Source organism: Pseudophryne corroboree, chromosome 10 (genome assembly GCF_028390025.1).
Source record: "Pseudophryne corroboree isolate aPseCor3 chromosome 10, aPseCor3.hap2, whole genome shotgun sequence".
NCBI classification, from domain to species: domain Eukaryota; kingdom Metazoa; phylum Chordata; class Amphibia; order Anura; family Myobatrachidae; genus Pseudophryne; species Pseudophryne corroboree.
The window spans coordinates 333,819,857-333,832,549 of NC_086453.1; positions in this window are offsets into that span (position 1 = coordinate 333,819,857).

Below are 12,693 nucleotides of genomic sequence, written 5' to 3' on the forward strand. Positions count from 1 at the left end.
TAGATTAATTAAATGTACCAATAGACAAAAGAATATCATGTCAATTTTGGCAAAAAAAGAAATGCAGGCTCTATATGAATTTAATACATTACATCCATCTGGATTGAATAATGATTTTGAGTTAAAATTGTTTTTATGAACTTTTCCTTTTATGCTAATTTATGCTAATTTATGCTGTTTTTAATGTTTATTTTTTTAGTGCATCCGGATAGGAGTTGAAAATAAACATTCACTGATGCTTTTACTTTCAAAGTATATAATTATGCACACAGCATGTACGATATATGAGATACGAGAGGTCCGAGATGTTTGCGGAGGGACACTTCCGGGTTTGGCTGGCCAATATGCGATCAGGATGGCTGGCATAAATGGGCGTCAGAAGAAGTTACGGAACTTCCGGCTCCGGTTGGCGAGACGCGAGTAGCATGGTTGGTGGAAGCTGACGGCCGGGACTTCCGGTTCCAGCTGACGGACGCAGCAGGACCGGGAGGGTGGAATCAAATAGTGACATCATATGGAGTTCCGGTCCCGGCTGGCAGATGTGCCCGGATGTGGTAGGCGGAAGTAGGTGGCAAGAGCCTCTGGATATTAATATGGGAAACTACGAGTTTAGAATCCCGGAAGTGACACGACGCAATCATGATCGGCCCACTGTACCCATGACAACTGGAGTAATATACACAACTGTGTTTAATGAATCTATCAGAACCAGGATTAGTTGAACAGTGATTTAAATTCTGGACTAACAGACTGCCCCTCATCTCACCTTAAAAAAGACCTGCAGCAAAGCAGGTGGAAACGCGTTGGTTATTTAGGGGTCCGCAGTGCAGCTTTTACCATCACATCTGGATTGCTGACTCATTACCAGGAACAGGCTCCAGTCTGCTTTTTCCGGAGAGGCGATTGGGAACTTTTTAAGAACTTGTTTGAGAGCTATTACTGGTTCTCAGACCCGCTGGTAATTATTCTGACTCTCCTCCACATAGGACTGTGCCAGTCCTCACATGTTTCGTTTTTTATGTCATGATTGTACAGATGTGTCCACTTACATCTTTGCTGTTTTGCTAAATATGGCACAACATGCAAAACACGGCTAAGCAGTTTTACACGAGTAACAAGTGGATAGATTTTAAAATTATTGTTTGCCATGATAGAACATGTATAAAGTAACATATTAAAGAAGCAAATTAAGAAAAATCACAAGGCATGGCTTAATCTCTGAGTCTATGGCATGCAAAACTGTGCCATACATGGCGGGATATAGCAAAGATGTATGTGGACATAAGCATACACTAGAGATCAGTTGCTAATACCTAAGATACAAAAAAAGGAGGAGGAGAAAGTCAGGTTTATAGGCACATTTTGCCAGGAATGGAAGGATGTCCAAGGGATCCTACAGAAGCACTACGAAGTTCTCCATACTGACCTGGATTTGGCAACGGTTTTAGGGGATGACATCACTGTCAATTGGAGAAGGTCTAAAAACCTCAGGGATCTGTTACTCCAAAGCCACCTGGAAACTATCAGGAAACCATTGTACATGAAAAATGGATCAAGCAAATGTGGTACATGCAAGGCATGTTCGATTATGGTGAATAACACAGAATATACTGATAAATTCAACAGGGTTTGGCACATTGGAGAGTACATTAATTGCAAAACCCCTGCTGTTATATACAATCTAAGGTGCCCATGTAATAAGAACTACATAGGGAAAACTAAAAGACCCTTGAATAAAAGACTACTTGAACACCTGGGAAGCATAAGAAATGCGAAAAGGGACAAAGAACTGATGAAGACACTCACACCAGTGGCCCGACACTTCCTAAGATACCATCAAGGCAACTCTAGGGGTTTGACAGCCTTTGGCATGAAGAAAATAGCCCTGAATATAAGAGGAGGAGATACAGACCGGGAGTTCCTTAAACAAGAAACCAGGTTGATCTTTTTGATGGACGCCCTTACACTAAAGGGATTGAACGAAGAAAACAGTTACACATCTTTTCTGTAATCTAAGGATTGTCTTCCCATCAATTAGTAATTTTTTTATATACATATTTATTATAAATTCTTTATTAACATGTGATTCCCGCTAATTAGCATGACCACTTCTGGACGGAAGTTCTGTTACTTTTAGTAATAAAAATCAAAATAAAGGTTTTATTTAAACACACTCCATCCTTGAAAAAGTGCGCCCGCTGTCGCATGAAAAGCGTTGGAGCAATCTGGAGAACTTTTACACCTATTTGGGACAGCATCAAACACGGCCGAGCTTGGCCGCATCACGGATACGTCACCACCCATATCCGGAGGAAGAGACTGCACATTGCGCAGCTCATAGCCCGCTGGACGCAGCGGAGTTAGAGCACCCCGGAGCCCTGCCATCGGCTTCAACAATGGGAGCGGCTGCTACCTTAGTAACTGCCCGGTCACCACTCCGGATTAGGGAAAGGTAGGGTAAGTGACATCATACCACGTATAAAAACCGTGAAACATCTGCTACCCAATCATTCACTCAAAAGAGTGTAAACATTATTGATATTAACTAATAAACCTTTTTCTTTACAGGTGCCACAAGTTTTAACATTTAATTTTTATTTTACTTCATAAGTCATAGTGCTCTTTTTTATCTATTTCAAATATCACTTCTATAAGCGCTGCTTTTATTAAGCGCAGCATTATCTTTCTTTCACTTTAATTTTTTGCCTACATGTTATCACATAGTCTATCGAGTTGTGCTCTAGAAACACGCTCTATGGACATCAGAGATCACTTTGGGACTTCACATCTGTCACTGTGAATCACCATTTGTTCCTTAATGGAACAATCTATTCCATACTTTTTCTATTTTATTCTTTATTCATTAATTATTATTTATTATTTTTTGTTTTTATCCTTCTATAATTTCACATACATATACAGTATTTGCTGGCGTATAAGACTACTTTTTTGCCCTGAAAAACATGCCTCCAAGTGGGGGGGTCGTCTTATACGCCGGGTGCACTTCAGTTGGGATAGACATAGCTGCCATAGTGGCCTTCCGATACTCGCCCGGTGCCCATAGTGGCCTCCCGATGCCCGCCCACCTCATTCTACTCACCATCCAGTATCGCGCGATATCCAGTGCGGCCGCGGCGGGTCACTGGTGCCAATTACAGGGAGATGCAGGGACTGGCCGGAGGCGCTGCAGTCGCGTTGTGGCCGTACAATGGTGACAATGACAGGTACTGTAATGGCACTAATACTAATACTAATGGCACTCATGTGAAACCGGTAACACTAAATGCACACAGGGGTATACTTTTATACATTTTACAACTTTCTCCTCGCCCCCTCCCCCCTTCCTATGCATACCTTGATAAATACTCCCTATCCAAATCTCTTATCAGGTCATAATATACAGTATGTCACAAATCTGATGTTCTTTTACGTTTTATTTGGTGTGTGGAAGGGGGTAGTCTTATACGGCGAGTATATAACAAACTCTATATTTTGAGTGGAAATGTTGGGGGTCGTCTTATACGCCCAGTCGTCTTATACGCCGGCAAATACGGTATATTTATATATACTTGTGGAAAGAGCGTGCAGGTGCGCTTCACGGTGATCTGCAGTTATCAAAGTTCTGAGAAAATCCTCCACTGGATATATCCGCACTAAGTCTCCTAAATTCAGACTGCAGCTGCCTCTTAAAAACCCAGGATCCCATGGGATGATTTGTCTAGAAAGAAGAATTAGAGGAGCGCTTCATAGTGCAATATTGTTTATTCACAAACAATTTTTAAAACAGCAAGTGACAGAGTAATGCTTTTCTTAATACCTCAGATTTCATCTGAGTGGGCTTAAAATACCACTTGGTTTAAACAGATTATCCTTTGATATCACCTCCACCAGCCACCAGTAAAGCGTCAGATCCCTTTGCCTCGCGCCGCCTGCCTCGCACTCACGAACTCCAGCACGCCGGGACACCGCTGCTATCTACATGGGGGGGAGGATGATTCAGGATACAACGATGACGTCACCAGGTCACGCCCCAACGCGTTTCGTCATAAGACTTCGTCAGAGGGTTGGCCTTGGTGACAAAAAACCTCTCTTTTATGCCAGCAATGGCCAATCCATGCACGCAATCAGTAAATCAACTACACATGTGTGGTCATTCTTTCCAGACAGCATTAAAATACAATTCATTTGTTTTCAAACACTTGTAACATATTTTATAAAAACCTACAGACTTAAAATAGAGAAACATCATTACCATAATGCAAAAACTTCATAGTAAACAACTTTTACACACTTTATAAGAACATAGAGAAGTGTGATTTGGAATAAGGCTCAGGTGTTTGCTATTTTCATGCTATACAAGCATTAAGGATCTCCCAGTTTCTAAAGACCTCCAAAGATAAGGAACAAAACACAAAATATATATATTTTTCTACAGATCAACTGAGTATTTTCTTGTTAATTTTTACATTTCCCTGCTGTCTGAATTATTAGCAGGAGTTTATCAGCCAGAGACTCTCATTTGCTACATTTTTCGTCTAGTTTCCAAATTATTTACAATGTGTCTTTTCACATACTTATTACAAGAGTGTGTTAAACTTTTTATCTAAAACACAGCTACTATCATTCCATAGAGACACCAGGTTTTATAAACGAAATAAAGATGATAAATTGTTTCAATTAGTCAGCACATTTAGCAGTATCATAGGAACTATAGAGGCAACCTAATAAACGGCTCTTAAAGGAGAAGTTTTTCTTCTTTGTTGTTAGCAGAGTTTCACCTCTGGCTACATTAACTTATATACTTTTTTTAATATGGAGAAAGAGGTTAATTGTCAGCTTCTTTTTCATAACCTGAATGTCTTTTTCTATACCACTAGCAGCAATCACACATGTTTTCTTCAGAGTGAACATATTGTCATTATTACTCATATAATAGGCTGTAGACTACACATCTCAGTTAATAAACTGCAATAACTAGGACATACTACAATATCATTCATTCTCAATTAGTTTGCAGCAATCCACCACCTTTTATAGTCTAACCAGGCACACTTATATGCCTCATGTGTTTTTCTCCCCCAAAAACACAGAGAAAAGAATCATGGACAGAAATCATTCAGGGACAGTATTTCTACCGGAGAACAACTCGATTATATCACACATTCATATACTTAGGTTTTATACACCACAATCACCTTTCTGAAATGAATGGAGTTATTTCATAATTTTCATTTAGACCGTTCGGAACTAGCGTATCCAATGAAATAATCCAAAAGGTTTCTCTTTTTATTAATTTCTTATCTCTATCTCCTCCTCTTGAATCTAATCTCACATTTTAAATGCCCTTGAATTTTAATAAGCTTGGATCACTATTGTGAAACTGTTTGAAATGTCATGGAACTCTATGACTATTTACACCATTTTTTATATTTCTTGTGTGCTCTAATATTCTGATTTTTAGCTCCCTTTTTGTTTTCCCTATATACTGATATCCACACGGACATGACAACATATATATGACATACGTGGTGTTACAATTTATAAGAGCAGTCAGAGGTTTATGAAAGAAGGTTCACGGACCGTGGGTACCCAAAGGGTCTAATAGGCAACTCGAAAGCTAGGGCAAAACAGAAAAATAGAACTGAACTCTTAGAATACAAAAGAAAAGATGGTCTGAAAAATAATTTCTGCCCCTTCATTACACAATTTAATAGTAACAACAAGGAAATTTAAAGTCTTATTAAGAAAAACTGGCATGTATTGAAACTTGATCCGGTGTTGGCAGAATATCTGTCAGAAAGGCCAGAAATAATTTATAAAAGAGTGAATAATATAAAATCAAGGGTCTCTAAGAACTGTTTAGAAAAAATACAAGTAAAGAAACAAGGGAGACATATACTACTACAGGATATAAAAGGATTCTACACATGTGGGCATTGTAAAGTTTGTACCCTAGGAGAGAAAACTAAAATTTTTCAGTCATCTGACAAAAATAGAAAAACTCAGACTATAACATCTTTTATAAATTGTAACACCACGTATGTCATATATATGTTGTCATGTCCGTGTGGATATCAGTATATAGGGAAAACAAAAAGGGAGCTAAAAATCAGAATATTAGAGCACACAAGAAATATAAAAAATGGTGTAAATAATCATAGTGTTCCACGACATTTCAAACAGTTTCACAATAGTGATCCAAATGTGACCCTAAAGGCTATGTATAGTAAATAAGTATGGATAATAAATAATTTGTAAATGTTATATAAATATATATATGTGATAGATTACATAGGGACTATGTATTGTACCTCATAATAAATTGATTGGTGTAACTGAGGTAATTAATGAGTCTGTTATATGATCTATGGTCCCTATAGTCAGCACGAGACCGTGGCTGTCTTTTGCACTCCATCCTAACTGCACGAGACCATCTATGATGAGGGGAGTCGCGAGGAGTGAGCGGGAAAATAGGGGCACGAGAGCCCCGTTTTTAACTATAAAAGGGGAGAGATTTGGCCACAGAGGCAGAAGTACGAGGGACGCTGAGGAGTCTGTTTCTCCCTGTCTCCTCTGCGCTGCACAAGAGCTGTGCTGTAAACATCGCAGCGCCGGAGGGAGAGGAAACAGCCTACCTTGTGAGCGGTTCCTGGGAAGAGCTGAGCTGCAGCGGCTGGCGACCTGAATCGGAGGAGGCGGAGAGCGGAAGAAGAGGCGGCTGGTGAAGGGAGCCCCAGCATTGGCTGCCGCCATCCGAAGAGGCGGACACAAGGGGACGGCTGGAGGCGCGGCAGTCTGGAGGCGGCGCTAGCGGTGACTCCCCTCCGTCAAGACCCCGGCAACAGTGGGCGGATGAAGGTGCGGCTAATCAGGAAGGCGGTGCCGGCTGCGAGGTGACGTCCACAAGAGGTATTGAGAGGAGGGACTGCTGCTGACAGCTGTAACACAGCCAACACGGGAATCACACAGCTGACAGGAGGAGGGAGACCCAAGAACCGCAGAGAGAACCCAAAAGGACAATCCGTTTAAAGCAGGAAAGCAGGACATCTGGTGGCCTCTCATTATACCCAGATGTGAGTAAATTGTTTCCAACCTCCTAGCTAAAACAGAGAGCGGGGGAGAGTTGGGACAATAGAAATATTACTCACTGTTAAGAGGAGAGAGGAGGGCAGCCTCCTAGCTATTCAGAGAGCGGGGGAGAGCTGTGAAGACCAAGATCAAAGTAAGATCCAACTATCCTCCAATCGGTGAGCAGTGGAGGAGTTAATCCTTACAGTGATAGGCCATCAGCTGGAGCTATGGCTGAAGACAACTAAGGTCTGTGATAACTTTATTACATATCATTCCCACCACCATACTAGCTGACACAAACAATAGGTGGCTATTCAAAGGATAGACTATACTGGATATGTAATGACTGTGTTTTAAATAAGTAATTACCAACTTTGCCTTGAGCTAGGAGGAAGACTTTAAATACATAACTTTTTAGGGCTACAGTGACTCAGGCTGGCTCCCTAACACAGAACAGACTGGGCATTTATTATATTCAAATGATAAGAGTATAGGTGTTCTCAGAGAAAGAAAAACACAGAACTAAGAACAGAACCTTATTTGTTCCACAGGTATAAGCATTTAATGAGAGACAATTTAACTGAAATCAAATAGGAGAGAATGTTAGTTCTGAAAGGATTACAGTGAGAGGACAGCGACATCTAGTGGGGACTGTTAACACCTTTCTGGAGTCAATATAACAAGAAGAGGAAACAGTGTTATTTAAAAGATACTATTTTCAGTGGAAGAAAGAGTATTTGGATACAAAATTGATAGTCTACACAGATTAGCTATTTAAAAAGGGATACAGAACTGCAACTGCCCAGAGATATATTATGACAGGATTTAAACATAGTTACTTCAACAGGAATATATATTTATATTCATCAGTAAACTACAGTGCCTGTCAGGAGGAACTTTATTAATAAGATATATATGCATATATATACTCACCAACTACTTCAGCATCGTGGAGTTATTATTTCAAGGGGACTATGATATGTTTTGGATAGTAATGTGTTTGTATGTTTAAAGACTGTGTAATATTATCTTATAACTGATTCTTTATAACTAGTTCTGTTATGTTATAGATATATAAATTTTAACAACAAACTGTAATGTGTACTGAGTGACATACTTACCGGTGTATTAACTGTATCGTTGTTTGATTAGAATGGTAATCCTTATTGATGATTTCTCCCTGTAAGAAAAAAAATATAAACATGTGTAGGGTTCACTCAAACTAAGCCCTTCTCTACCATTAATATATATGGTATAGCAAAAGTTTGAGTGGAGGCACTTTAATATATTAATATCAGTAATTTCATATTCATAGTAAGGGTTACACAAGCTTATTAAAATTCAAGGGCATTGAAAATGTGAGATTAGATTCAAGAGGAGGAGATAGAGATAAGAAATTAATAAAAAGAGAAACCTTTTGGATTATTTCATTGGATACGCTAGTTCCGAACGGTCTAAATGAAAATTATGAAATAACTCCATTCATTTCAGAAAGGTGATTGTGGTGTATAAAACCTAAGTATATGAATGTGTGATATAATCGAGTTGTTCTCCGGTAGAAATACTGTCCCTGAATGATTTCTGTCCATGATTCTTTTCTCTGTGTTTTTGGGGGAGAAAAACACATGAGGCATATAAGTGTGCCTGGTTAGACTATAAAATCTATTAAGGAAAGGTGGTGGATTGCTGCAAACTAATTGAGAATGAATGATATTGTAGTATGTCCTAGTTATTGCAGTTTATTAACTGAGATGTGTAGTCTACAGCCTATTATATGAGTAATAATGACAATATGTTCACTCTGAAGAAAACATGTGTGATTGCTGCTAGTGGTATAGAAAAAGACATTCAGGTTATGAAAAAGAAGCTGACAATTAACCTCTTTCTCCATATTAAAAAAAGTATATAAATTAATGTAGCCAGAGGTGAAACTCTGCTAACAACAAAAAAGAAAAACTTCTCCTTTAAGAGCCGTTTATTAGGTTGCCTCTATAGTTCCTATGATACTGCTAAATGTGCTGACTAATTGAAACAATTTATCATCTTTATTTCGTTTATAAAACCTGGTGTCTCTATGGAATGATAGTAGCTGTGTTTTAGATAAAAAGTTTAACACACTCTTGTAATAAGTATGTGAAAAGACACATTGTAAATAATTTGGAAACTAGACGAAAAATGTAGCAAATGAGTGTCTCTGGCTGATAAACTCCTGCTAATAATTCAGACAGCAGGGAAATGTAAAAATTAACAAGAAAATACTCAGTTGATCTGTAGAAAAATATATATATTTTGTGTTTTGTTCCTTATCTTTGGAGGTCTTTAGAAACTGGGAGATCCTGAATGCTTGTATAGCATGAAAATAGCAAACACCTGAGCCTTATTCCAAATCACACTTCTCTATGTTCTTATAAAGTGTGTAAAAGTTGTTTACTATGAAGTTTTTGCATTATGGTAATGATGTTTCTCTATTTTAAGTCTGTAGGTTTTTATAAAATATGTTACAAGTGTTTGAAAACAAATGAATTGTATTTTAATGCTGTCTGGAAAGAAAGACCACACATGTGTAGTTGATTTACTGATTGCGTGCATGGATTGGCCATTGCTGGCATAAAAGAGAGTTTTTTTGTCACCAAGGCCAACCCTCTGACGAAGTCTTAAGACGAAACGCGTTGGGGCGTGACCTGGTGACGTCATCGTTGTATCCTGAATCATCCTCCCCCCCCATGTAGATAGCAGCGGTGTCCCGGCATGCTGGAGTTCGTGAGTGCGAGGCAGGCGGCACGAGGCAAAGGGATCTGACGCTTTACTGGTGGCCGGTGGAGGTGATATCAAAGGATAATCTGTTTAAACCAAGTGGTATTTTAAGCCCACTCAGATGAAATCTGAGGTATTAAGAAAAGCATTACTCTGTCACTTGCTGTTTTAAAAATTGTTTGTGAATAAACAATATTGCACTATGAAGCGCTCCTCTAATTCTTCTTTCTAGATTTATATATACTTACCTGATGGGATTAATTTTTAAGCATATTACCATTAAACAGCATTTAATATATTAGGACACCTGAACTTCGAAACAATTATATAGGTTATTAGTATGCACTTTTATCATTAATAAGATTATTATATTATATATGATAATATATTAGTGTCACTATTTACTTATGGCACTTTTGGTACATTTCACTATTTACATATATATCATTTTTTTGACACATTCCTCTATTAATACATGTAATTGAAATAGGTTCATTTTTATTTCACTGCATTTATGTGTTTGTGAAAAAAAAAATCATAAATATACATGGGACCAATTTCAACTAAATTGAATAAATTGACAGTTCCAAATGAAATGTAGTTCCATTTAATAAACATTGGGTGGACATTTATTGATTCATCTGGTCTGGGAGGATACAAAATATTCACTATTGTAGATCCATTAATTAACCTGGATACAATATACCTAGAAAACATGAGATTAAACATTGGTATATAGGAATGTAAACAACATGAAGATCCAGATTGCCAATCCCAGGAATTCATATTGTCAAACGGGCATAATCCATCGGATGAAACATGTGTAATTATATGTATAAAGTGCCCCGTATCACGGATAGGCACTCGATGGATTTGGTCTGAATAATTTAGCCCTTAGAACGATCTAGCTGGATCGATTAGTGTAACTTGAAAAGACGGCATAGTAAGCTTCAGTGAATGCCGATCACGTGATCAGAGTGTCAGCATGTGAGGTGGCATAACGTTATTGGATATCTGATGAAGACAAGAGACTCCTATTGGCGGAGTGTGATAACTGCAGGTATTTAAGGGTAAACCGGGAAACAATCTGATTCTGCCTCTGATGAAGCGAACAGCGAAGCGAGCATCAGGCTAGCTGCGCACTTTAGACAGCCACTGGGCAATACATATATGACAATGAAATAAGGAGAATTATGTATATCAAATTCGGGGGCGTCCTATACCATGCATGTCGCAGGGACTACATATAATGTATATGAAACAGTAGAACAAAATGCTGAAAGCCTATCCCAATGCCCATTATGAAATTATATTGTGTGTTGTGATTTCCGTGAATTATAATCAGTGCCCACAAGGCTCTATATGAGTCTATAATTACATCCATATTTATATTTGTATTTCTGTGCTTATTAAAATCACCGTTCATTGAACCTAATTATAGGGAATTTGAAAGTCTATTCCAATATTCATGATGGAATAATATTGTGTGCTGTGAACTCTGTGAAATAGAGTAAATACTAACAGGGCTCTTTAATAATCCATAATCACGCCCATCATTAAACACCATACGCGTATTTCTGTATTTACCAAAAATAATCCATAATCACGCCCATCATTATACACCATACGCATATTTCTGTATTTACCAAAAATTACTGTGTGTAGGGTTTAAATATATGCAAGAACATATGTGAAAAAATCCACCCTCACAACGATCTTATTGTGTCATTGGATCTAAATATAGCACATGAGATATGATCACAGAGATTGTGAAACTTTATTAAAAGCGGATACACATTTATGGTATACCAGAACATAGAAGAGAACACTGTGTGATCCATACACAATTTAATAATCTTACATATAGATATCAATGGAGTGAGCTCTCATTATATTCTGTTATAACACAGAGGAATAGAAACATCTCTATACGGATTATGTATACACAATGATATATACAGACTCTGAGGGAGATATCTTGATATATATTAATATCTTGACAATAGACTATCTACTGTCAGCAATTGCTGCAGCTCTGGACGGCTCGTGTAACAGCGAGGCTGGGACAATATTGCCTATTATTTGTTACATTAGAAAGGACCAACATTAACAGGAATTTAATCCTTAAACTGACATCTGCTGTTTCTCCCCTAGTGGATACATTAGTATCCATGTGTTCTAATGTTTCTCCCCAGTGGATACAATACTATCTATATGTTCAGAAGTGCATTAATGTGTTACTAAGACTAAGCAGTACGGCAACAGCCAAGACACATATTTTGAGATGGGATCCGGTCTGAAGATCGACAGTGTCTAGGTCGACAATGTTTAGGTCGACCACTATAGGTCGACAGTCAGTAGGCCGACATGGATGGAAGGTCGACAGGGTTTCTAGGTCGACATGTGCTAGGTGGACAGGTCTAAAGGTCGACATGAGTTTTTCACATTTTTTTTTTTATTGTTTCATACTTAACGATCCACGTGGACTACGATTGGAACGGTAAAGTGTGCCGAGCGAAGCAGTAGCGGAGCGAAGGCACCATGCCCGAAGCATGGCGAGCGAAGCGAGCCATGCGAGGGGACGTGGTGCACTAATTTGGGATCCCGGTCACTCTACGAAGAAAACGACACAAAAAATAAATAAAAATCCTCATGTCGACCTTTAGACCTGCCGACCTAGCACATGTCGACCTAGAAACCCTGTCGACCTACCATCCATGTCGACCTAGTGACTGTCGACCTGAACATTGTCGACCTAGATACTGTCGATAAAATGAACCACACCCTTTTGAGATACAGTGGAATATGAGAATATAATACATGTCCTTAAAAATCGATACTCACACACAATTTGTTTGATCAATTTAT